Raw genomic sequence first — 26,306 nt, 5'->3', positions numbered from 1 at the left:
TGAGGTTACCATTGACACCACCATACCCTGAGGAATAATGGAGGATGGGGGTTCTGGAGGAGAAATGGAATCTAGACTACGAGATAAAGCATCAGCTTTCACTTTCTTAGACAAGGATCATCTGGCCTGTCAGGAGTTAACCTTTTAGCCAATTCAATGTAAGCTACTGTAAATTCTTGTTATCCGTGATCACAGTAACTGGATGAGCCGCCCCCTGCAAAAAACGCCTCCATTCCTCAAAGGCCAATTTGACAGCAAGTAACTCCTGATTACCCACATCATAATTTCTCTCTTCCGGTGAAAATTTTTTAGAAAGAAAAGCATATGGATGCAGGTTAGTCAGAGTTTTGGGCCCCTGCGATAAGACTGCCCCCACCCCAATCTCCGAAGCATCCACCTGTACGATGAACGGTTCTTGAAGATCAGGCTGGATCAGAATGGGTGCTGACATAAAACACTCTTAATCTGTCAAAAGCCCTGATAGCATGCGGTGACCAAACCTTGAGATTCATTTCTTTATGTGTAACGTCAGTAAGTTGTTTAGCAATCGTGAAAACCCCTTGATTAGTGTTGAGCGATACCTTCCGATAATGGGAAATATTGGATCGGATTGGATCGGACCGATACCCCAAAAATATCGGATATCGCCGATATCCGATACCGGAAACCAATACAAGTCAATGGGACACATATCAGAATGAAAATAAACCCTTACTTTCCTTGTAGGTTAATTCTACATGAAGGAAAACAACTAAGAATAATGTAGAATGTATTGGGGGAGGTGGAGGAGACATTAAAGGCATAGAGGTTTAGCCCAATCAAATGGAATAGCAGGAATTAATTTTTTTTAAGACGTTCGGAGTTACAAAGATATTGACTATGTTAAGCTTTTTTATATTTTGTCAGATATTTATGTTTCACTACTTCCATGCTCTTCACCTTCTTTTTTACTTCTCCCACACTTTCTCCTTCATCATCCTCAGCAGCAGTATCTTTTTCATCAACTTATTCTTCACCTTATTCATCTTCTTCTTCACCTTCTTCCTATTATTCTTATTTTTTTTTTTTTTTACATTCTTCATATTCCTCTTATTCAGCTATTATTCTTCTTCATATTCTACTTCTTCTAATTCATATTCTTCTTCATCATATTGTTATTTGTGACAGGCATTCCTGTAGTTGTTATCTATAAAAGTTTGAAGATTACACCTTCTGTTCTGCCTGTCACAAAAGATTTACAACAGGATTTGTCCACGTTCAGTTTTGCCTGCAGCAGCAGGTATTTTCCAGGGGCACCACGTGGAGTAACGGACTCACCCCCATACACTGCTTAGTCTTCTTCTGCTTATATTTTAGATAATATCTTTTGCTCTGATTTTTAGTCATATGCTTAATGTTCTGCTTTTTGTTCTGCAGCTTCTTGTTTTTCTGCTTCTTGGTCTTCTGTCTCTTGTTCTTCTGTATCTTTGTGGTTGTCTTCTTGTTCTTTGTCCTGTTGGTCATCTTCTTCAGGGTCATCTTCTTGGTCTTCTTCGGGGTGGTCTTCGGGGTCGTCGTCTCCAGGGTCGTCACTTTCGGGGTCGTCTTCTTCGGGGTGGTCTTCAGGGTGGTCATTTTTGGGGTGGTCATCTTCGGGGTGGTCTTCAGGGTGGTCTTTAGGGTCGTTAGGGAGATCCAGTATGATTACCAAAAACCATTTCAAAAAGCTTGAACTTGGAAATGTAGCAGAAGGTACAAGAAGGCTGAGGAACTGCTGAGAACCAGCTGACGCTACTGGAACCTGGATGGGTAGCCGAAGGTACAATAGCCAATGGAACTACCGAGGACCAGCTGATGGTACTGGAACCTGGTTACTAAGCAGGGGATACCTGTGCCAGAAAGCACTACGAAGGACCAGCAGACGATGGTGGAACTCGGATACTGAGAAGGAGGCACCTAAGCCAAAGGCTCTGCCTGGAACCAGCTGACGTTACTGGAACATATGGGGGACATATTCAAGATTGACTTCCAAAGAACCAGCTAATTGTACTGGAACTCAGATAGGCAGCAGAAGGTACACATGAAAAAAAAAGTTGCAAGGCCGTGAGCCGGCCGGAGTTACTGAAACCCACAGTCCTACAGGGGGAGCTTGTCCTATTGGCACTACGGAACCAGCCTTCATTGCCAGATCCCACAGCCCACACAGGAAACACCTAAACTGCAGGCACCATAGAGTCGGCTAACCCGACCGCATCACGACAGGACAACGTATTGGAGGAAAAGTGATGTTGACACTACCCAGAAACAGCTGGCGTGCTGGAACTAGGCTGGGCAGGAGGCAGTACTCATGCCAAAGACACTTCTGAGCAGCAACTGGCGGTGTTGGAGCCCAGGGATTACAGGAGAAACAGAGTGTAGCCAGAGGCCTAATTGGAGCAAGTTTAATATCTGTAGTAGTGTGAGTGTGGTCAGAGCAGGAGAAATTGCCAGACACACAGCAGGGGATCAGCTGATGTGACTGAACCCCAATAACACAGGAGCAAGTGTTGACTGTACAGACGGCACTTCTGAGCAGTAACTGGTGGTGTTGGAGCCCAGGGCTTACAGTTCAGGTGGTAGAAACATGAACACAACAGGAGACCTGGATACTGTTGCCAACCAATTATTTAATCTGGAACAGGACTGGCAAATTCCTGCGAGATCCAGGCCTTGTTCATTTTCAGAAAAGTAAGCCGGTCAACGTTATCGGAGGATAGTCACATGCGATGGTCTGTTAGTACACCACCTGCTTCACTAAAGACGCGTTCTGATAATACACTAGCTGCAGGGCAAGCCAGCACCTACAATGCATACTGGCCATGAATCCAGCTTAGAGACCCAAAACTTGAAGGGGGAAGAGCCATGTGGGAGAACACTGAGAGGGCAAGACATGTAGTCTGTCACCAAGTGATGAAAGAGGAACAGCATCCACTCCAGGTGAAGAAATAAATATCTTTATTCTGCCAGTGGTAGATACAACGTTTTGACCATAAGGTCTTTATCAAGTATAACAAATGGCAAATGGAGAGACCACATATAGCGTGGATAAACCAATCACCACAATGGAAATGCCCCTATATCAAAATACATACATAACATTTTAAACAAGACATAAAGTGTATAAAATAGATAATATAGTGTATAAAACAGTATAGAATTGTACAAATCTGAAAAGTCACATCAGTATAGGAGAAGAGGCATAAATAATCAAAAGTGGGGCAATCTCCCAATCAGCTCATAACATCATCATTGCTATGACAATGTCTCACCAATCCCCATTCTCTTAACATGGTCAATATGTACCAACCAATGAAGGCGATATACACCATTAGCGTCAAAGTGTGACCAATCACTACAATCATTACAGAGCAAACGGCAAAATAGCTGTCATAGATACAGTGGGGCAAAAAAGTATTTAGTCAGTCAGCAATAGTGCAAGTTCCACCACTTAAAAAGATGAGAGGCGTCTGTAATTTACATCATAGGTAGACCTCAACTATGGGAGACAAACTGAGAAAAAAAAATCCAGAAAATCACATTGTCTGTTTTTTTTTTTTTTCCTTTTATTTGCATATTATGGTGGAAAATAAGTATTTGGTCAGAAACAAGCAATCAAGATTTCTGCCTCTCACAGACCTGTAACTTCTTCTTTAAGAGTCTCCTCTTTCCTCCACTCATTACCTGTAGTAATGGCACCTGTTTAAACTTGTTATCAGTATAAAAAGACACCTGTGCACACCCTCAAACAGTCTGACTCCAAACTCCACTATGGTGAAGACCAAAGAGCTGTCAAAGGACACCAGAAACAAAATTGTAGCCCTGCACCAGGCTGGGAAGACTGAATCTGCAATAGCCAACCAGCTTGGAGTGAAGAAATCAACTGTGGGAGCAATAATTAGAAAATGGAAGACATACAAGACCACTGATAATCTCCCTTGATCTGGTGCTCCACGCAAAATCCCACCCCGTGGGGTCAGAATGATCACAAGAACGGTGAGCAAAAATCCCAGAACCACGCGGGGGGACCTAGTGAATGAACTGCAGAGAGCTGGGACCAATGTAACAAGGCCTACCATAAGTAACACACTACGCCACCATGGACTCAGATCCTGCAGTGCCAGACGTGTCCCACTGCTTAAGCCTGTACATGTCCGGGCCCGTCTGAAGTTTGCTAGAGAGCATTTGGATGATCCAGAGGAGTTTTGGGAGAATGTCCTATGGTCTGATGAAACCAAACTGGAACTGTTTGGTAGAAACACAACTTGTCGTGTTTGGAGGAAAAAGAATACTGAGTTGCATCCATCAAACACCATACCTACTGTAAAGCATGGTGGTGGAAACATCATGCTTTGGGGCTGTTTCTCTGCAAAGGGGCCAGGACGACTGATCCGGGTACATGAAAGAATGAATGGGGCCATGTATCGTGAGATTTTGAGTGCAAACCTCCTTCCATCAGCAAGGGCATTGATGATGAAACGTGGCTGGGTCTTTCAACATGACAATGATCCAAAGCACACCGCCAGGGCAACAAAGGAGTGGCTTCGTAAGAAGCATTTCAAGGTCCTGAAGTGGCCTAGCCAGTCTCCAGATCTCAACCCTATAGAAAACCTTTGGAGGGAGTTGAAAGTCCGTGTTGCCAAGCGAAAAGCCAAAAACATCACTGCTCTAGAGGAGATCTGCATGGAGGAATGGGCCAACATACCAACAACAGTGTGTGGCAACCTTGTGAAGACTTACAGAAAACTTTTGACCTCTGTCATTGCCAACAAAGGATATATCACAAAGTATTGAGATGAAATTTTGTTTCTGACCAAATACTTATTTTCCACCATAATATGCAAATAAAATGAAAAAAAACAGACAATGTGATTTTCTGGATTTTTTTTTCTCAGTTTGTCTCCCATAGTTGAGGTCTACCTATGATGTAAATTACAGATGCCTCTCATCTTTTTAAGTGGTGGAACTTGCACTATTGCTGACTGACTAAATACTTTTTTGCCCCACTGTACCTATATACGAGCTGACAAATAGCTGGCGGAGGCGCCGCGTAGCCGCAGGAGATGCCGAGACAAGGCGAAGTCTCACAACAAGTCCATGTCAGGAGTATCACGCAAGCGCGATCTCAGATGGGACATCATCACCGAGAGTCCGTCTCTGTTGTGAATGAGTCACCGAGGAGGAAAAAACAAAAAGCAAGCTAAGCCCAGAAAACCGGAGAGGTTGGTAACTAGCGGATTGCAGACCCCTGATCCTATCCCCACAGCTAGCAGTAGCCGTGGAGCGTGCCTACGGTGGTCCTAGATGCCTCGTCACGGTCGGAGAACTAAATAAGCCTAAAGAAAGAAAGGGAAAATCTAAACTGCCCCAGAGCAGACCACAAAGCAATAGACAGCCCCCAACATGTATTGTCGGTGAAACAAGATGAAAACACAAACACAGATAGAAAGATAGGCCGAGCAAATGATGGGGCCCTCACTAACTAGAAAGGACAGGAAAGAAAAGCTGCTGTCTGCAATCACGCAAAAAACCCTGCCAAAAAATGTCCAACACGTCTGATAGAAAAAGGCCCTGAAGTCGCTAGACTTCAATTCCCTATATCAGCACTCAGGTATATTCTGAAGACAGAACAAAAGAGATCAACTGATCAGAGACAAAATGGGGATTCAGCCCAGTCCCAGCCAGGGCTGGCTGAACACAAAAACTAAGTAAACCAGACGAAAACTCATATGAACAATAGCAGAGAAAACTTAGCTTTAAGAAGGCAGGAACCAAACTGGAAACCAGTTGTGACAGTCAGGAGAAATCACCAGCAAGAAACTAGGGAGTCGGCTGCCTTAAATCCAAACAGAAAATCCTGATGTCCAATCACAGTCCTCTTCCTCAGGTGGCCGGTCTCTGCCATTTAGATCAGCTTCATTAACTTCACCAGAAGCCAGAGGCAAACCTGAAAATGAGCTCACAACAGTCCCCACCCTTGAGAAGGGGTCACTGAACTCTCATACACGCCACCGGGACGATCAGGATGGGCCCGATGAAAAGCACGCACCAATCTATCGGCATGAATATCAGAGGCAGAGACCCAAGAAATGTCCTCCTGGCCATAACCCTTACACTTGACCAAATACTGGAGTCTCCGTCTAGCCAGACGAGAATCCAGTATTGCCTGTAAAGAAATGTACAATAGATACATAAAGCACATTGGAAGACTATAAAACGGAGAATTTACTTGTGAAATAAAAATTCCTTAGTATTTCTCTGCACTTTTTCTATTAGTTTGATATACATTTTTATTTGTTAAAAATAACAAAGTAAAAAAGTCACAACAACATAAACCTGTGCAAATAGATTTCAGGTTTTATGAGAAAAAAAAAACTTTAGGTCTTTTAATATTAGGGGGTATTTCTCAGTGGTAGACAGTTAGACTGCAGATCAAGAGATCTTTGGTTTAACTCCAAGTGCCCCCTGAAGATGTGTTTACAATGGATTAATAATACTGTACATGATTTCTTACCTACATATTTATGCAAGCGTTTGAACCATGTGAAGTTGAATTCATGTTTTTGTGCTTTCTTAAAGCACATTGGTAGACTCTAAAACTAAGATTTGACTGGTAAAATAAAAATTCCTGAGAGTTCCTCTGTACTGTTTGCTAAAGTTAATTATTTTTAACAAAGAAAAATGCATATCAAAGTAAAAAACACAACCATATATAAACTAAAAAAAAATTTCAGGTTTCATGTTAAAAAAGAAGAGTTTACATTTTTCAAATATAGGTGGCATAGCTTAGTGGTAGAGCATTTGACTGCAGATCAAGAGGTCCTTGATTCAACTCCGAGTGCCCCCTGAAGGTACATTTTCAACAGATTAAAAATACATCCTTTGCTACCTATATATTTATACTAGATTTAGAACTGTATCAAGTTTAATTCATGTTTTCTTTATATGAATACTATTTAAGAAATGCAGCAAAAAGTTTGAGAAATTTTGCCTGTAAAGAAATGTACAAAAGATACATAAAGCACATTGGAACACTATAAAACTGAGAATTTGCTTGTGAAATAAAAATTCCCGAGTGTTTCTCTGTACTTTTTGTATTAGTTTGATATACATTTTTATTTGTTAAAAATAACAAAGTAAAAAAGTCACAACAACATAAAACTGCAAATAGATTTCAGGTTTAATGAGAAAAAAAAAAAAAGTTTAGGTCTTTTAATATTAGGGGGTATATCTCAGTGGTAGACAGTTAGACTGCAGATCAAGAGATCTTTGGTTTAACTCCAAGTGCCCCCTGAAGATGCATTTACAATGGATTAATAATACTGTACATGATTTCTTACCTACATATTTATGCAAGCTTTTGATCCATGTGAAGTTGAATTCATGTTTTTGTGCTTTCTTAAAGCACATTGGTAGACATTGGTAGACTTTAAAACCGGCAATGTCTTTACCTGTCTGTACATGTCATCCCCTGAAGAAGAGGTTTTTAACTTCGAAACGCGTTGGGAAATAAATATATTAAGCACACAACTTGTGAGGAGTGATGGTCTGGCAGCGCACATTTAATCCATAAAAAATCCTACTGGTGAATCTGAAGATTTATGGCCACAGCGTGGTCATTTGGATGTGCAGCAAGCTGACCTTGTTCCTTTATGCCTGTTACTCTCCTGCATAGGGTGAGTATAATTAATTGTTTTACTTCTCGATTTTCTCAGATAAGACCCTATTGCGCTCTTTTCCTTTCAGTTTCCACTAACATAAAGCACATTGGAAAACTATAAAACTGAGAATTTGCTTGTGATATAAAAATTACTGAGTGTTTCTCTGTACTTTTTGTATTAGTTTGTTATTTTTAACAAATAAAAATGTATATCAATGTAAAAAAATGCACAACATAAAACTGCAAATAGATTTCAGGTTTTATGAGAAAAAAAAAAAGTTTAGGTCTTTTAATATTAGGGGCTATATCTCAGTGGTAGACAGTTAGACTGCAGATCAAGAGATCTTTGGTGTAACTCCAAGTGCCCCCTGAAGATGCGTTTACAATGGATTAATAATACTGTACATGATTTCTTACCTACATATTTATGCAAGCTTTTGAACCATGTGAAGTTGAATTCATGTTTTTGTGCTTTCTTAAAGCACATTGGTAGACTCTAAAACTAAGAATTGACTGGTAAAATAAAAATTCCTGAGAGTTCCTCTGTACTTTTTGCTAAAGTTAATTATTTTTAACAAAGAAAAATGCATATCAAAGTAAAAAAACACAACCATATATAAACTGAAGAAAATTTCAGGTTTCTTTTTAAAAAAGAAGAGTTTACATTTTTCAAATATAGGTGGCATAGCTTAGTGGTAGAGCATTTGAACATTTTTCAGATTGCATGTTGAAAAAAAAAATTGAGCGTTGGCGGATTTCAAATATAGGGGGTATAGCTCAGTGGTAGAGCATTTGACTGCAGGTCAATAGGTCCTTGGTTCAACTCTGAGTGCCCCCTGAAGGTACATTTTCAACAGATTAAAAATACATGCTTTGCTACCTATATATTTATACTAGATTTAGAACCGTATGAAGTTGAATTCATGTTTTCTTTATATGAATACTATTTAAGAAATGCAGCAAAAAGTTTGAGAAATTTTGCCTGTACAGAAATCTACAAAAGATACATAAAGCACATTGGAAGACTATAAAACTGAGAATTTGCTTGTGATATAAAAATTACTGAGTGTTTCTCTGTACTTTTTGTATTACCGTATATACTCGAGTATAAGTCGATCCGAGTATAAGTCGACCCCCCTAATTTTGCCTCAAAAACCTGGGAAAACTTATTGACTCGAGTATAAGTCTAGGGTGGGAATTGCTGAAGATACTGGTAAATTTCAAAAATAAAAATAGATAAGAATGAATAATGGTGGCCCAAAATATTGAAATGCTGCGCAACTTATGCCCCATAAATGCTGCACATGAATAATGGTGGCCCAAATATTGAAATGCTGCACAACTTATGCCCCATAAATGCTGCACATGAATAATGGTGGCCCAAATATTGAAATGCTGCACAACTTATGCCCCATAAATGCTGCACATGATTAATGGTGGCCCAAATATTGAAATGCTGCACAACTTATGCCCCATAAATGCTGCATTACCGGCTCTTCAGTCCCTCTGCGCTGGCTCTTCAGTGACTCAGAGGGCGCGTACTATCCACGTCATCGCGCCCCCTGTACGTCACTGCCAGAAGACGCGCCGGGAGAGAGCGGCACAGAGCGACTTGAAACAACGCCGCCACGGCCCTCTCATCCGCCGCCGCCGGGACACTGACAGGCTGCAGGGGACCGCAGACAAGTACCGGGGAACGCGGAGACGACGGGGACCAGGTAAGATTGAACCGTGACCCGAATATAAGTCGAGGGGGGTGTTTTTCAGCCCAAAAAGGGGGCTGAAAAATGCGACTTATATTCGAGTATATACGGTAGTTTGTTATTTTTAACAAATAAAAATGTATATCAATGTAAAAAAAGGCACAACATAAAACTGCAAATAGATTTCAGGTTTTATGAGAAAAAAAAAAAGTTTAGGTCTTTTAATATTAGGGGCTATATCTCAGTGGTAGACAGTTAGACTGCAGATCAAGAGATCTTTGGTGTAACTCCAAGTGCCCCCTGAAGATGCGTTTACAATGGATTAATAATACTGTACATGATTTCTTATCTACATATTTATGCAAGCTTTTGAACCATGTGAAGTTGAATTCATGTTTTTGTCTTTCTTAAAGCACATTGGTAGACTCTAAAACTAAGATTTGACTGGTAAAATAAAAATTCCTGAGAGTTCCTCTGTACTTTTTGCTAAAGTTAATTATTTTTAACAAAGAAAAATGCATATCAAAGTAAAAAAACACAACCATATATAAACTGAAGAAAATTTCAGGTTTCTTGTTAAAAAAGAAGAGTTTACATTTTTCAAATATAGGTGGCATAGCTTAGTGGTAGAGCATTTGAACATTTTTCAGATTGCATGTTGAAAAAAAAAAAAATTGAGCGTTTGCGTTTTTCAAATATAGGGGGTATAGCTCAGTGGTAGAGCATTTGACTGCAGATCAAGAGGTCCTTGGTTCTACTCCGCGTGCCCCCTGAAGGTACATTTTCAACATATTAAAAATACATCCTTTGCTACCTATATATTTATACTAGATTTAGAACCGTATGAAGTTGAATTCATGTTTTCTTTATATGAATACTATTTAAGAAATGCAGCAAAAAGTTTGAGAAATTTTGCCTGTAAAGAAAACTACAAAAGATACATAAAGCACATTGGAAGACTATAAAACTGAGAATTTACTTGTGATATAAAAATTACTGAGTGTTTCTCTGTACTTTTTTGTGTTAGTTTGTTATTTTTAACAAATAAAAATGTATATCAATGTAAAAAAAGGCACAACAGCATAAAACTGTGCAAATAGATTTCAGGTTTTATGAGAAAAAAAAAAAAAAAGAGTTTAGGTCTTTTAACCCCTTCACCCCCAAGGGTGGTTTGCACGTTCATGACCGGGCCAATTTTTACAATTCTGACCACTGTACCTTTATGAGGTCATAACTCTGGAACACTTCCCTTGATCCTGGTGATTCTGACATTGTTTTCTCATGACATATTGTACTTCATGTTAGTGGTAAAATTTCATTCAAATAACTTGCGTTTATTTGTGAAAAAAATGGAAATTTGGCAAAAATTTTGAAAATTTCGCAATTTTCCAACTTTGAATTTTTATGCCCTTAAATCACAGAGATATAGCACACAAAAAACTTTATAACTAACATTTCCCACATGTTTACTTTACATCAGCACAATTTTGGAACCAAAATTTTTTTTTGTTTGGAAGTTATAAGGGTTAAAAGTTGACCAGCGATTTCTCATTTTTACAACACCATTTTATTTTTAGGACCACATCACATTTGAAGCCACTTTGAGGGGTCTATATGATAGAAAATACCCAAAAGTGACACCATTCTAAAAACTGAACCCCTTAAGGTGCTCAAAACCACATTCAAGAAGTTTATTAACCCATTAGGTGCGTCACAGGAATTTTTTTGAATATTTAAAAAGAAATGAACATCTAACTTTTTTTCACAAAAAAAATACTTCAGGTTCAATTTTTTTTATTTTACCAAGGGTAACAGGAAAAATTGGACTGCAAAAGTTATTGTGCAATTTGTCCTGAGTACGCTGATACCTGATTTGTGGGGGGAACGACTGTTTCGGCGCATGGCAGAGCTCAGAATGGAAGGAGCGCCGTTTGACTTTTTCAATGCAAAATTGGCTGGAATTCAGATCGGACGCCATGTCACGTTTGGAGAGTCCCTGATGTACCTAAACAGTGGAAACCCCCTACAAGTGACCCCATTTTGGAAACTAGACCCCCCAAGGAACTTATCTAGATATGTGGTGAGAACTTTGAACCCACAAGGACTTTACAGAAGTTTATAACGTACAGCGGTACAATTAAAAAATCATATTTTTTCCACAAAAATGATCTTTTCACCCCAATTTTTATTTTCCCAAGGGTAACAGGACCCTAAAAGTTATTGTGCAATTTGTCCTGAGTACGCTGATACCCCACATGTAGGGGTAAACCACTATTTGGGCGCATGGCAGAGCTCGGAAGGGAAGCAGCGCCATTTGACGTTTTTGGCTGGAATTGAGATCGGAGAACATGTCGCGTTTGGAAAACCCCTGATGTACCAAAACAGTGGAAATCCCCCACAAATGACACCATTTTGGAAACTAGACCCCCTAAGGCAGTGGTCCCCAACCTTTTTTGCACCAAGGACCGGCTTGAACCAAGACCATTCTTCCATGGCCCGGCAGGGCGGGGATGGAGGTGTGACAGGGGTGGGGCTTTTGTCATAAGGGGGCGGGGCTATGGACGCAGTTGTAGTTTAGCAATGCATACATACATTTAATTATAACATTTATAATGTGACTCAACTCACCATAGGTTTTGAATGAGTGGGAGCACCTGGCTTGTTTCTGTTTCAGTGGGAGCACTGGGCTACTTCTACTGATGACCGTCACTGCTAATGATGATTGGAACCTACAAGGAAATGGAGCATTGAGCACTTAAGAACAATTGTACTGGAGTACTGTACATGCAGATTATTTTCTAATCATCAGAAAATGTATGTATGGTTCCCCCCGTCCAGCTCTGTGTGGCTCCCCCTGTTGTATGCATGGCTCCCCTGTCCCATCCTGTATACATGGCTCTGCGCCCACTCTCCCATCCTGTATACATGGCTCTGCTCCCATCCTCCCATCCTGTATGCATGGCTCTGCTCCCACTCTTCTATCCTGTATACATGGCTCCCCTGTCCCATCCTGTATGCATGGCTCCGCTCCCACTCTCCCTCCCTTGTATACATGGCTCCGCTCCCACTCTCCCTCCCTTGTATATATGGCTCTGCTTCCACTCTCCCTCCCGTGTATATGGCTCCGCTCCCATTCTCCCTCCCCTGTGTATATGGCTCCGCTCCCATTCTCCCTCCCCTGTGTATATGGCTCCGCTCCCATTCTCCCTCCCCTGTGTATATGGCTCCGCTCCCATTCTCCCTCCCCTGTGTATATGGCTCCGCTCCCATTCTCCCTCCCCTGTGTATATGGCTCCGCTCCCATTCTCCCTCCCCTGTGTATATGGCTCCGCTCCCATTCTCCCTCCCCTGTGTATATGGCTCCGCTCCCATTCTCCCTCCCCTGTGTATATGGCTCCGCTCCCATTCTCCCTCCTGTGTATATGGCTCCGCTCCCATTCTCCCTCCCCTGTGTATATGGCTCCGCTCCCACTCTCTCTCCCTTATATTTATGGCTCCCCCATCCTCCCCCATCATACTTACCCTCACGTCGCTGAACTTCCTTCCCGTCGCTGCACTTCCCTGCATCTCGTGGCGCTTCATTTCCTTCCTGTGCGGAGCGGTCACGTGCTACCGCTCATTAAGGTCCATGAATATGGACGCCACACCTATGGGAGATGAGTGGCGTCCATATTCATGACCTTAAATGAGCGGTAGCACGTGACCGCTCAGCGCTGGATGAAGCCGCCGCGGGATGAAGCCGCCGCGGGATGAAGGGTGAGTATCAGCTGCTGCACCGCCCCCCGGCTCCCCTTGTGTCCGCGGACCGGCAAGGGCACTGCAACGGCCCGGTGCTGGGCCGCAGACCGGCGGTTGGGGACCCCTGCCCTAAGGAACTTATCTAGATGTGTGGTGAGAACTTTGAACCCCCATGGGCTTCACAGAAGTTTATAACATAAAGCCATGAAATTAAAAAATCATAATTTTTCCACAAACATGATCTTTTCACCCTCAATTCTTATTTTTCCAAGGGTAACAGGACCGTAAAAGTTATTGAGCAATTTGTTCTGAGTACGCTGATACCTCACATGTGGGGGTAAACCACTATTTGGGCGCATGGCAGAGCTCGGAAGGGAAGCAGCGCCATATGACGTTTTTGGCTGGAATTGAGATCGGACACCATGTCGCGATTGGAAAACCCCTGATGTACCTAAACAGTGGAAACCCCCCACAAATGACACCATTTTGGAAACTAGACCCCCTAAGGAACTTATCTAGATGTGTGGTGAGCACTTTGACCCCCCCAGTGCTTCACAGAAGTTTATAATGCCCGGGCGTGAAAATAAATAATTCGTATTTTTTCCACATACATGATCTTTTAGTCACCATTTTTTATTTTCCCAAGGGTACCAGGAGAAATTGGACCCCAAAAGTTGTTGTCCAATTTGTCCTGAGTATGCTGATACCCCATATGTGGGAGAAAACTACTGTATGGGCACACGTCGGGGCTCGGAAGGGAAGTAGTGACGTTTTGGAATGCAGACTTTGATGGAATGGTCTGCGGGTGTCATGTTGCCTTTGGAGAGCCCCTAATGTACCTAAACAGTGGAAACCCCCCACAAATGACACCATTTTGTAAACTAGACCCCCCAAGGAACTTATCTAGATGTGTGGTGAGCACTTTGAACCCCTCAGTGCTTCACAGAAGTTTATAATGCCCGGGCGTGAAAATAAATAATTCGTATTTTTTCCACAAACATGATCTTTTAGTCACCATTTTTTATTTTCCCAAGGGTATCAGGAGAAATTGGACCCCAAAAGTTGTTGTCCAATTTGTTCTGAGTATGCTGATACCCCATATGTGGGAGAAAACTACTGTATGGGCACACGTCGGGGCTCGGAAGGGAAGTAGTGACGTTTTGGAATGCAGACTTTGATGGAATGGTCTGCGGGTGTCATGTTGCCTTTGGAGAGCCCCTAATGTACCTAAACAGTCGAAACCCCCCACAAATGACCCCATTTTGAAAACTAGACCCACTAAGGAACTTATCTAGATGTGAGGTGAGCACTTTGAACCCCCAAGGGCTTCACTGAAGTTTATAATGCCAGGGCATGAAAATAAAAAAATAGTATTTTTTCCAGAAACATGATCAATTAGTCCCCAATTTTTTCATTTTCCCAAGGGTAACAGGAGAAATTGGACCCCCAAAAGTTGTTGTCCAATTTGGCCTGAGTACGCTGACACCCCATATGTGGGAGAAAACTACTGTATGGACACACATCGGGGCTCGGAAGGGAAGCAGTGACGTTTTAGAATGCAGACTTTGAAGGAATGGTCTGCGGGTGTCATGTGCGTTTGGAGAGCCCCTGATGTACCTAAACTATTGAAACTCCCCACAAGTGACCCCATTTTGGACACTAGACCCCCCACGGAACTTATCTAGATGTGTGGTGAGCACTTTGAACCCCCAAGTGCTTCACAGAAGTTTATAACACTCGGACGTGAAAATAAAAAAATCATTTTTTTCCACAAAAATGATATTTTTGCCCCCAATTTTTTATTTTCCTAAGGGTAACAGGAGAAATTGGACCCCAAAAATTGTTTTGCAATTTGTCCTGAGTAGGCTGATACCCTACATGTGGGGGTAAAACACTGTTTGGGCGCATGGCAGAGCTTGGAAGGGAAGGAGCACCATTTGACTTTTTCAACTCAGAATTGGCTGGAATTGAGATCAGATGCCATGTTGCATTTGGAGAGCCCCTGATGTGCCCAAACAGTGGAAACCCCCAATTATAACTCTAGCCCTAGCCCTAACCCTAGCCCTAACCCTAAGGCTGTGTGCACACGCTGCGGATTTTGCTGCGGTTCCGCAGCGGTTTTGGCTGCTGCGGACCCGCAGCAGTTTCTGCTGCGGTGTTCAGTACCATGATTCCCTATGGGAATCAAAAACCACAGTGCAGACGGTGCGGAATTTTCCGCGCGGATTATCTGCGGTTTTCAATCCGCAGAAAGAATTGACATGTCAATTCTTTCTGCGGATTCTCCTGCGGTTTGCCATCTCCTCTATTGAGGAGATGAAAAACCGCAGGACAAAACCGCAGAGCAATCCGCAGGTAAAAATCCGCGCGGATGAATCCGCACCTAATCCGCAGCGTGTGCACACAGCCTTACCCTAACGGGAAAATGGAGATAAATACTTATTTTTTAGTTTTATTATTTTTCCCTAACTAAGGGGGTGATAACGGGGGGTTTGACTTACTATTTATGGCGGTTTTTATGTTTGGCGGCTGTCACACGCTAAAAGACGCTTTTTATTGTAAAATAGTTTTTGCATCACCACATTTTGAGAACTATAATTTTTCCGTATTTTGACCCACTGAGTCATGTGAGGTCTTATTTTTTGCGGGACGAGTTGATGTTTTTATTGGTACCATTTTCGGGCACGTGACATTTTTTGATCGCTTTTTATTCCTATTTTTGGGACGCAGAATGAACAAAAACCAGCGTTTCATGAATTTCTTTTGGGGGGGTGCGTTTACACCGTTCTGCGTGCGGTAAAATTGATAAAGCGGTTTAATTCTCTGGGGTAGTACGGTTACAGCGATACCTCATTTAGGTCTTTTTTTATGTTTTTGTCGGTTTTATGCAATGAAAACTATTTTATATAAAAAATAATTATTTTTGCATCGCTTTATTCTGCGAGCTATAACTTTTTTATTTTTCACTGATGATGCTGTGTGGCGGCTCGTTTTTTGCGGGACAAGATGACGTTTTCAGTGGTACCATGGATATTTATATGCGTCTTTTTGATCGCGCGTTATTACACTTTTTGTTTGGCGGTATGATAATAAATCATTATTTTTTGCTTCGTTTTTTATTTTTATTTTTTAAGGGGTTCGCTAAAAGGGTTAACTAATGGGACAGTTTTATAGGGCGGGTCATTACGGACGCGGCAATACCTAATATGTGTACTTATATTGTTTTTTTTTTTTATTATTATTTCCAAAAAATGGATTTATTGAGGGAATATTTTTTTTTTTTTTCTAATTTATTTGGCGATTTTTTTTTAAATTTATTTTTACATTTTTTTTTAATTTTTTTTTTACTTTATTACATAGTCCCAGGTGGGACATCACTGTCCTGTGACAGATCGCTGATCTGTCACATCACAGATCACTGTGACAGATCAGCAATCTGTCACAGGCATTGAAGAAGACTTCCTCTAGCCTGCGCTTTGCAGGCACTGAGGAAGCCAGCTTCCTCAGGTCCCCGAAGGCCCCCGTCGCCATCTTGGATTCTGGGGCCTGGAGGATAGGAGCCCCCCGCAGCAGCGCTGCACATTGCGCTGCCGTGGGGGGCTCAGGGAAGCACGGAGGGAGCCCCCTCCCTGCCGATGCTTCCCTTTAACTCCCGGTATCATGTTTGATCGCGGTGTGCAAGGGGTTAACATGTCGGGGGTGGTCCGTGACCGCCCCTGACACATAGTGCCGGGTGTCAGCTGTGATAATCAGCTGACACCCGGCCGCGATCAGCGGCGCTCACTACGTGGGCGCCGCTGATCGCGGTAGACGTACTATCCCGTCCACGGTCATACGGGCCCGGGTACCGTGGACGGGATAGTACGTCTGATGTCAGGAAGGGGTTAATATTAGGGGCTATATCTCAGTGGTAGACAGTTAGACTGCAGATCAAGAAATCTTTGGTTTAACTCCAAGTGCCCCCTGAAGATGCGTTTACAATGGATTAATAATACTGTACATGATTTCTTACCTACATATTTATGCAAGCTTTTGAACCATGTGAAGTTGAATTCATGTTTTTGTGCTTTCTTAAAGCACATTGGTAGACTCTAAAACTAAGATTTGACTGGTAAAATAAAAATTCCTGAGAGTTCCTCTGTACTTTTTGCTAAAGTTAATTATTTTGAACAAAGAAAAATGCATATCAAAGTAAAAAAACACAACCATATATAAACTGAAGAAAATTTCAGGTTTCATGTTAAAAAAGAAGAGTTTACATTTTTCAAATATAGGTGGCATAGCTTAGTGGTAGAGCATTTGAACATTTTTCACAATGCATGTTGGAAAAAAAGTGAGCGTTTGCATTTTTCAAATATAGGGGGTATATCTCAGTGGTAGAGCATTTGACTGCAGATCAAGAGGTCCTTGGTTCAACTCCAAGTGCCCACTGAAGGTACATTTTCGACAGATTACCCAAATACATGCTTCGCTACCTATATATTTATACTAGATTTAGAACCGTATGAAGTTGATTTCATGTTTTCTTTATATGAATACTAGTTAAGAAATGCAGCAAAAAGTTTGAGAAATTTTTCCTGTAAAGAAATCTACAAAAGATACATAAAGCACATTGGAAGACTATAAAACTGAGAATTTACTTGTGATATAAAAATTACTGAGTGTTTCTCTGTACTTGTTGTATTAGTTTGTTATTTTTAACAAATAAAAATGTATATCAATGTAAAAAAAAGGCACAACAACATAAAAATGCAAATAGATTTCAGGTTTTATGAGAAAAAAAAAAAAGTTTAGGTCTTTTAATATTAGGGGGTATATCTCAGTGGTAGACGGTTAGACTGGAGATCAAGAGATCTTTGGTTTAACTCCAAGTGCCCCCTGAAAATGCGTTTACAATGGATTAATAATACTGTACATGATTTCTTACCTACATATTTATGCAAGCTTTTGAACCATGTGAAGTTGAATTCATGTTTTTGTCTTTCTTAAAGCACATTGGTACACTCTAAAACTAAGATTTGACTGGTAAAATAAAAATTCCTGAGAGTTCCTCTGTACTTTTTGCTAAAGTTAATTATTTTTAACAAAGAAAAATGCATATCGAAGTAAAAAAAACACAACCATATATAAACTGAAGAAAATGTCAGGTTTCATGTTAAAAAAGAAGAGTTTACATTTTTCAAATATAGGTGGCATAGCTTAGGCTGGTTTCACATTAGCGCTTTTTAAGCGCACGCACGGCCGGGGGTAGCTCCGCCCCCAAGCCGGCTCTCTGCCCGGCGTGCCCGCCCCTTGCTTGTAGCGCCGCCTCCTAGCGCACAGCGGCGCCTGCGATTGGCGCACCCTATCTTTAGCATAGGGTGCGCAGATCGTGCGCAGGCCGTGCGCTAGTTGCGCTTTGTCCTGTGCTTCACACTTTTGACGGTGCGCCGTGCGCGCCAAAATCCTAAAAGTTTGATTTTGGCGCGCACGGCGCACCGTCAAAAGTGCGCAGCGCAGGTCAAAGCGCAACTAGTGCATGGCCTGCGCACGATCTGCGCACCCTATGCTAAAGATAGGGTGCGCCGATCGCAGGCGCCGCTGTGCGCTAGGAGGTGGAGCTACAAGCAAGGGGCGGGCACGCCGGGCAGAGAGCCGGCTCGGGGGCGGAGCTACCCTCGGCCGTGCGTGCGCTTAAAAAGCGCTAATGTGAAACCAGCCTTAGTGGTAGAGCATTTGAACATTTTTCAGATTGCATGTTGAAAAAAAAAATTGAGCGTTTGCATTTTTCAAATATAGGGGGTATAGCTCAGTGGTAGAGTGCCCCCTGAAGGTACGTTTTCAACAGATTAAAAATACATGCTTTGCTACCTATATATTTATACTAGATTTAGAACCGTATGAAGTTGAATTCATGTTTTCTTTATATGAATACTATTTAAGAAATGCAGCAAAAAGTTTGAGAAATTTTGCCTGTAAAGAAATCTACAAAAGATACATAAAGCACATTGGAAGACTATAAAACTGAGAATTTACTTGTGATATAAAAATTACTGAGTGTTTCTCTGTACTTGTTGTATTAGTTTGTTATTTTTAACAAATAAAAATGTATATCAATGTAAAAAAAAGGCACAACAACATAAAACTGTGCAAATAGATTTCAGGTTTTATGAGAAAAAAAAAAAGTTTAGGTCTTTTAACCCCTTCACCCCCAAGGGTGGTTTGCACGTTCATGACCGGGCCAATTTTTACAATTCTGACCACTGTCCCTTTATGAGGTTATAACTCTGGAACGCTTCAACGGATCTAGGCGATTCCGAGATTGTTTTCTCGTGACATATTGTACTTCACTTTAGTGGTAAAAATTTTTTGCTATAACTTGCGTTTATTTATGAAAAAAACAGAAATATGGCAAAAATTTTGCAATTTTCAAACTTTGAATTTGTATGCCCTTAAAACAGAGAAATATGTGACACAAAATAGTTACTAAATAACATTTCCCACATGTCTACTTTACATCAGCATAATTTGGGAAACAACATTTTTTTTTGTTAGGAAGTTATAAGGGTTAAAATTTGACAAGCGATTTCTAATTTTTACAACAAAACTTACAAAACCATTTTTTTTAGGGACCACCTCACATTTGAAGTCACTTTGAGGGGTCTATATGGCAGAAAATACCCAAAAGTGACACCATTCTAAAAACTGCACCCCTGAAGCTACTCAAAACTACATTCAAGAAGATTATTAACCCTTCAGGTGCTTCACAGGAGCAGAAGCAACGTGGAAGGAAAAAATGAACATTTAACTTTTTAGTCACAAAAATAATATTTTAGCAACAATTTTTTTATTTTCCCAAGGGTAACAGGAGAAATTGGACCCCAAAAGTTGTTGTCAAATTTGTCCTGAGTATGCTGATGACCCCATTTTGGAAACTAGACCCCCTAAGGAACTTATCTAGATGTGTGGTGACCACTTTGAACCCCCAAGGGCTTCACAGAAGTTTATAACACCCGGGCGTGAAAATAAAAAATCATATTTTTTCCACAAACATGATCATTTAGTCCCCAATATTTTGTTTTCCCAAGGGTAACAGGAGAAATTGGACCCCAAAGGTTGTTGTCAAATTTGTCCTGAGTATGCTGATACCCAATATGTGGGGGGAACCACTGTTTAGGCACATGGCAGGGCTCAGAAGGGAAGGAGCCCCGTTTGACTTTTTCAACCTAAAATTGGCTGGAATTGAGATTGGACGCCATGTCACGTTTGATGAGCGTCTGATGTGCCTAAACAGTGGAAATCCCCCACAAGTGACCCCATTTTGGAAACTAGACCCCCTAAGGAACTTATCTAGATGTGTGGTGACCACTTTGAACCTCCAAGGGCTTCACAGAAGTTTATAATACCCGGGCGTGAAAATAAAAAATCATATTTTTTCCACAAACATGATCATTTAGTCCCCAATATTTTGTTTTCCCAAGGGTAACAGGAGAAATTGGACCCCGAAGGTTGTTGTCAAATTTGTCCTGAGTACGCTGCTACCCAATATGTGGGGGGGAACCACTGTTTAGGCACATGGCAGGGCTCAGAAGGGAAGGAGCCCCGTTTGTCGTTTTCAACCTAAAATTGGCTGGAATTGAGATTGGACGCCATGTCACGTTTGACGAGCGTCTGATGTGCCTAAACAGTGAAAACCCCCCACAAGTGACCCCATTTTGGAAACTAGACCCCCTAAGGAACTTATCTAGATGTGTGGTGACCACTTTGAACCCCCAAGGGCTTCACAGAAGTTTATAACACCCGGGCGTGAAAATAAAAAATCATATTTTTTCCACAAACATGATCATTTAGTCCCCAATATTGTGTTTTCCCAAGGGTAACAGGAGAAATTGGACCCCAAAGGTTGTTGTCAAATTTGTCCTGAGTACGCTGATACTCAATATGTGGGGGGAACCACTGTTTAGGCACATGGCAGGGCTCAGAAGGGAAGGAGCCCCGTTTGACTTTTTCAACCTAAAATTGGCTGGAATTGAGATCGGACGCCATGTCACGTTTGACGAGCGTCTGATGTGCCTAAACAGTGGAAACCCCCCACAAGTGACCCCATTTTGGAAACTAGACCCCCTAAGGAATTTATCTAGATGTGTGGTGAGCACTTTGAACCCCCAAGGGCTTCACAGAAGTTTATAACACCCGGGCGTGAAAATATAAAATCCTGTTTTGTTCCCACATAAATGATCATTTAGTCCCCAATTTTTAATTTTCCCAAGAGTAACAGGAGAAATTGGACCCCAAAAGTTGTTGTTCAATTTGTCCTGAGTACCCTGATACCCCACATGTGGGAGAAAACTACTGTTTGGGCACACGTCAGGGCTCGAAAGGGAAGTAATGACGTTTTGGAAAGCAGACAGATGGAATCGTCTGCGGGCGTCATGTTCCATTTGCAGAGCCCTTGATGTTCCTAAACAGTAGAAACCCCCAATAAGTGACCCCATTTTGGAAACTAGACCCCCTAAGGAACTTATCTAGATGTGTGGTGAGCACTTTGAACCCCCAAGTGTTTCACTAAAGATTATAGTGCCCAGGCGTGAAAATATAAAATCCTGTTTTGTTCCCACATAAATGATCATTTAGTCCCCAATTTTTAATTTTCCCAAGAGTAACAGGAGAAATTGGACCCCAAAAGTCGTTGTCCAATTTGTCCTGGGTACTCTGGTACCCCACATGTGGGAAAAAACTGTTTAGGCACACGTTGGAGCTCGATAGGGAAGTAGTGTTGTTTTGGAATGCAGACTTTGATGGTCTGCTGGCGTCATGTTCCATTTGCAGAGTCCCTGATGTGCCTAAACAGGAAAAAACCCCACATATGACATCATTTTGGATACTAGACCCCCAATGAACAAATCTAGATGTGCCCCCAACTAATCTAATGTAAATTAGTAGTGCATGGAGGTGTGGTACAATTTGAAGCAATCCTTCATGCACAGGCCAGGTTTTTCGGGGCAGGTGTCGCACTGGTAAGTGGTGTCCCTGCGTATTCCTTTTTTGTAACACACTCGACACCTTTTTTGCGGCTTACCTTTTCTTGGGGTTGGCGGGACCACCCCCGGAAAATGCTGACCTGGGACAATATGAGCACCTTCAGTTCCTGAAGTACTGGGGCCCGCTCCTTCCTGAGCGCCAAACATCATGGCCTTAACCACTACCTCCTGGAAATGAAGGTACTCCGTATCGCTGGGGCATGCACATTGTGACAGCAGGAATGCGTTGAGCATTGCCATTTGGACGATGTGCACGGCCAGCTTTTTGTACCACACCTTGGCCTTCCTCAATGCATTGTACGGTTGGAGGAGTTGATCGGAGAGATCAACTCCCCCCATTTTTTTGTTGTACCCCACTACACATGTCGGTTTGAGGACCTGTGTAGAGGTACCCCGTACAGTGCAGAGGGTACTGCCATCACCGTGTATGGTGGTCAAGAGATGGACATCTCTCTTGTCCTTGTACTTGACCACCAGCAGGTGGTTGCTACATTGGGCTCTGCTCTCACCTTTTCGGAGCATCTGCCCAAGTAGCGTCTTCGGGAGGCCTCTCTGATTTTTGCCGACAGTACCGCAGATGGATGAAGATAGATTGGGCAGGGATCAACAGTTAGGGTTGTAGTCAGGTGGCACAAAGGGGGGTGAAAAAATGAAAAACGGCAGGCACAAGCTTGGATAAGTGACGTGTGTCACTTATCCAACTTTTGCGGCTGCGGAATGTGTGAACGGAAGTGGCGCAAAGGGGGCTAAGGAAAAAAAGCGAGCGCGAGTGTTGATCGGTGAACTGCGTCACCGATCAACGCTCGCCGGCTGCGCACGGAGGTGGCGCAAAAGTGGGGTGGAGGGGGGTAAAAGGGGGTTGAAGGGGGGTAAGAGGGGGGTGGAGGGGGGATGGGGGGATAAAGATAGATTGGGCAGGGGATCAGGGATCAATTAACACTTACAATTGTAGTTTTCTTTCTTCTTCTTCTTCTTCTTTCTTCTGCAGGGATTGTGATGCTACAAGCTGTGGCACCACAATACCCAGCACAGGAGCTCTTGCTGCGTCCGACCTCTCTGCAGGAATCCTCAGCTAGAGTGAGGACCCCTGCAGACAGGTCAGACAGGTCAGAGGCAGGTCAGGGGGCAGGTCACAGAGCGGTCACATCGCTGCTGTGACCTGTCATTGGTGGGATCGAATGATTACATCGATCCCACCAATCCCTGATCTGCCTGGTGACCATGGCAACTGCCTAGAATCGGAGCTCACAGCTCCGATTACTAGGCAGGTCATGCCCAGGTCACCAGCAGGGCACAGAGCGGTCACATGGTGACCGCAGCTGTGCCCTGTGGTTGGCGCGATCGCCGATCTAATCGATCACGCCAGCCAACTCCTGCAGGCCCTGCTGGGCCTGCATCAGGCTCCAGCACGATCGGTGCTAATATAGCACCGATCCTGGCCGGTACTGGCAGGGCACAGCGGCGATATAGCGCCGCTGTGCACTGCGATTGGCGCGATCGATCAGATCGGCGATCGCGCCAATCCGGGTGCTTTTTGCCGGTGCCTGGCATTGCCAGGCACCGGCTCTAGGATCGAATACATCGGTACTCGATCCCCGCCTAGGACATCATTGTTTCAGCCAAGCTGATTGGCTGAAACAATGAGAAACGCTGCGATTGGCTGTTCAGAATTGAACAGCCAATCACAGCGCTCTGGATGCCGGGGGGGCGGGATTGCAGCCCGGGATGCCGACGCCATCTTTTCTAAGGTGAGATGGCGTCGGAATTTTAATGCGATCACCGCGACTTTGGTCACGGTATCGCATTAAAGGGACCGACGTACTATCCCGTCCACGGTCATACGGGCCCGGGTACCGTGGACGGGATAGTACGTCGGATGTCAGGAAGGGGTTAATATTAGGGGGTATATCTCAGTGGTAGACAGTTAGACTGCAGATCAAGAGATCTTTGGTTTAACTCCAAGTGCCCCCTGAAAATGCATTTACAATGGATTAATAATACTGTACATGATTTCTTACCTACATATTTATGCAAGCTTTTGAACCATGTGAAGTTGAATTCATGTTTTTGTCTTTCTTAAAGCACATTGGTAGACTCTAAAACTAAGATTTGACTGGTAAAATAAAAATTCCTGAGAGTTCCTCTGTACTTTTTGCTAAAGTTAATTATTTTTAACAAAGAAAAATGCATATCGAAGTAAAAAAACACAACCATATATAAACTGAAGAAAATGTCAGGTTTCATGTTAAAAAAGAAGAGTTTACATTTTTCAAATATAGGTGGCATAGCTTAGTGGTAGAGCATTTGAACATTTTTCAGATTGCATGTTGAAAAAAAAAAATTGAGCGTTTGCATTTTTCAAATATAGGGGGTATATCTCAGTGGTAGAGCATTTGACTGCAGATCAAGAGGTCCTTGGTTCAACTCTGAATGCACCCTGAAGGTACATTTTCAACAGATTAAAAATACATGCTTTGCTACCTATATATTTATACTAGATTTAGAACCGTATGAAGTTGAATTCATGTTTTCTTTATATGAATACTATTTAAGAAATGCAGCAAAAAGTTTGAGAAATTTTGCCTGTAAAGAAATCTACAAAAGATACATAAAGCACATTGGAAGACTATAAAACTGAGAATTTACTTGTGATATAAAAATTACTGAGTGTTTCTCTGTACTTGTTGTATTAGTTTGTTATTTTTAACAAATAAAAATGTATATCAATGTAAAAAAAGGCACAACAACATAAAACTGTGCAAATAGATTTCAGGTTTTATGAGAAAAAAAAAAAGTTTAGGTCTTTTAAGCCCTTCACCCCCAAGGGTGGTTTGCACGTTCATGACCGGGCCAATTTTTACAATTCTGACCACTGTCCCTTTATGAGGTTATAACTCTGGAACGCTTCAACGGATCTAGGCGGTTCTGAGATTGTTTTCTCGTGACATATTGTACTTCACTTTAGTGGTAAAAAATTTTCGCTATAACTTGCGTTTATTTATGAAAAAAACAGAAATATGGCAAAAATTTTGAAAATTTTGCAATTTTCAAACTTTGAATTTGTATGCCCTTAAAACAGAGAAATATGTGACACAAAATAGTTACTAAATAACATTTCCCACATGTCTACTTTACATCAGCACAATTTGGGAAACAACATTTTTTTTTGTTAGGAAGTTATAAGGGTTAAAATTTGACAAGCGATTTCTAATTTTTACAACAAAACTTACAAAACCATTTTTTTTAGGGACCACCTCACATTTGAAGTCACTTTGAGGGGTCTATATGGCAGAAAATACCCAAAAGTGACACCATTCTAAAAACTGCACCCCTGAAGCTACTCAAAACTACATTCAAGAAGATTATTAACCCTTCAGGTGCTTCACAGGAGCAGAAGCAACGTGGAAGGAAAAAATGAACATTTAACTTTTTAGTCACAAAAATAATATTTTAGCAACAATTTTTTTATTTTCCCAAGGGTAACAGGAGAAATTGGACCCCAAAAGTTGTCAAATTTGTCCTGAGTACGCTGATACCCAATATATGGGGGGAACCACTGTTTGGGTAAACAGTGGAAACCCCCCACAAGTGACCCCATTTTGGAAACTAGACCCCCTAAGGAACTTACCTAGATGTGTGGTGACCACTTTGAACCCCCAAGGGCTTCACAGAAGTTTATAACACCCGGGCGTGAAAATAAAAAATCATATTTTTTCCACAAACATGATCATTCAGTCCCCAATATTTTGTTTTCCCAAGGGTAACAGGAGAAATTGGACCCCAAAGGTTGTTGTCAAATTTGTCCTGAGTATGCTGATACCCAATATGTGGGGGGAACCACTGTTTAGGCACATGGCAGGGCTCAGAAGGGAAGGAGCCCCGTTTGACTTTTTCAACCTAAAATTGGCTGGAATTGAGATCGGACGCCATGTCACGTTTGACGAGCATCTGATGTGCCTAAACAGTGGAAACCCCCCACAAGTGACCCCATTTTGGAAACTAGACCACCTAAGGAACTTATCTAGATGTGTGGTGACCACTTTGAACCCCCAAGGGCTTCACAGAAGTTTATAACACCCGGGCGTGAAAATAAAAAATCATATTTTTTCCACAAACATGATCATTTAGTCCCCAATATTTTGTTTTCCCAAGGGTAACAGGAGAAATTGG

At 42.0% G+C, this 26,306-nt stretch overlaps 4 non-coding genes across 4 annotated transcripts; all 4 read left to right on the top strand.

Annotated features, from left to right (window-relative positions):
• The first annotated feature begins 6,790 nt into the window (after nt 1-6,790).
• Nucleotides 6,791-6,862, top strand: TRNAC-GCA (transfer RNA cysteine (anticodon GCA)). The gene has a single exon. It is a non-coding gene; the product is annotated as a tRNA-Cys (tRNA).
• Nucleotides 6,863-8,441: 1,579 nt separating this feature from the next.
• TRNAC-GCA (transfer RNA cysteine (anticodon GCA)) lies at nt 8,442-8,513 on the top strand. Its single transcript has one exon. It is a non-coding gene; the product is annotated as a tRNA-Cys (tRNA).
• A 1,565-nt stretch (nt 8,514-10,078) lies between these two features.
• On the top strand, nt 10,079-10,150 carry TRNAC-GCA (transfer RNA cysteine (anticodon GCA)). The gene has a single exon. It is a non-coding gene; the product is annotated as a tRNA-Cys (tRNA).
• A 7,325-nt stretch (nt 10,151-17,475) lies between these two features.
• Nucleotides 17,476-17,547, top strand: TRNAC-GCA (transfer RNA cysteine (anticodon GCA)). The gene has a single exon. It is a non-coding gene; the product is annotated as a tRNA-Cys (tRNA).
• The last annotated feature ends 8,759 nt before the right edge of the window (nt 17,548-26,306 follow it).

This window comes from Dendrobates tinctorius, unplaced genomic scaffold (genome assembly GCF_039654945.1).
Source record: "Dendrobates tinctorius isolate UK_male_01 unplaced genomic scaffold, ASM3965494v1 ptg000008l, whole genome shotgun sequence".
In the NCBI taxonomy this organism is placed as follows: Eukaryota; Metazoa; Chordata; class Amphibia; order Anura; family Dendrobatidae; genus Dendrobates; species Dendrobates tinctorius.
Note: the sequence above shows the minus strand (reverse complement) of the source record. Positions and strands in the feature narration are given on the sequence as shown.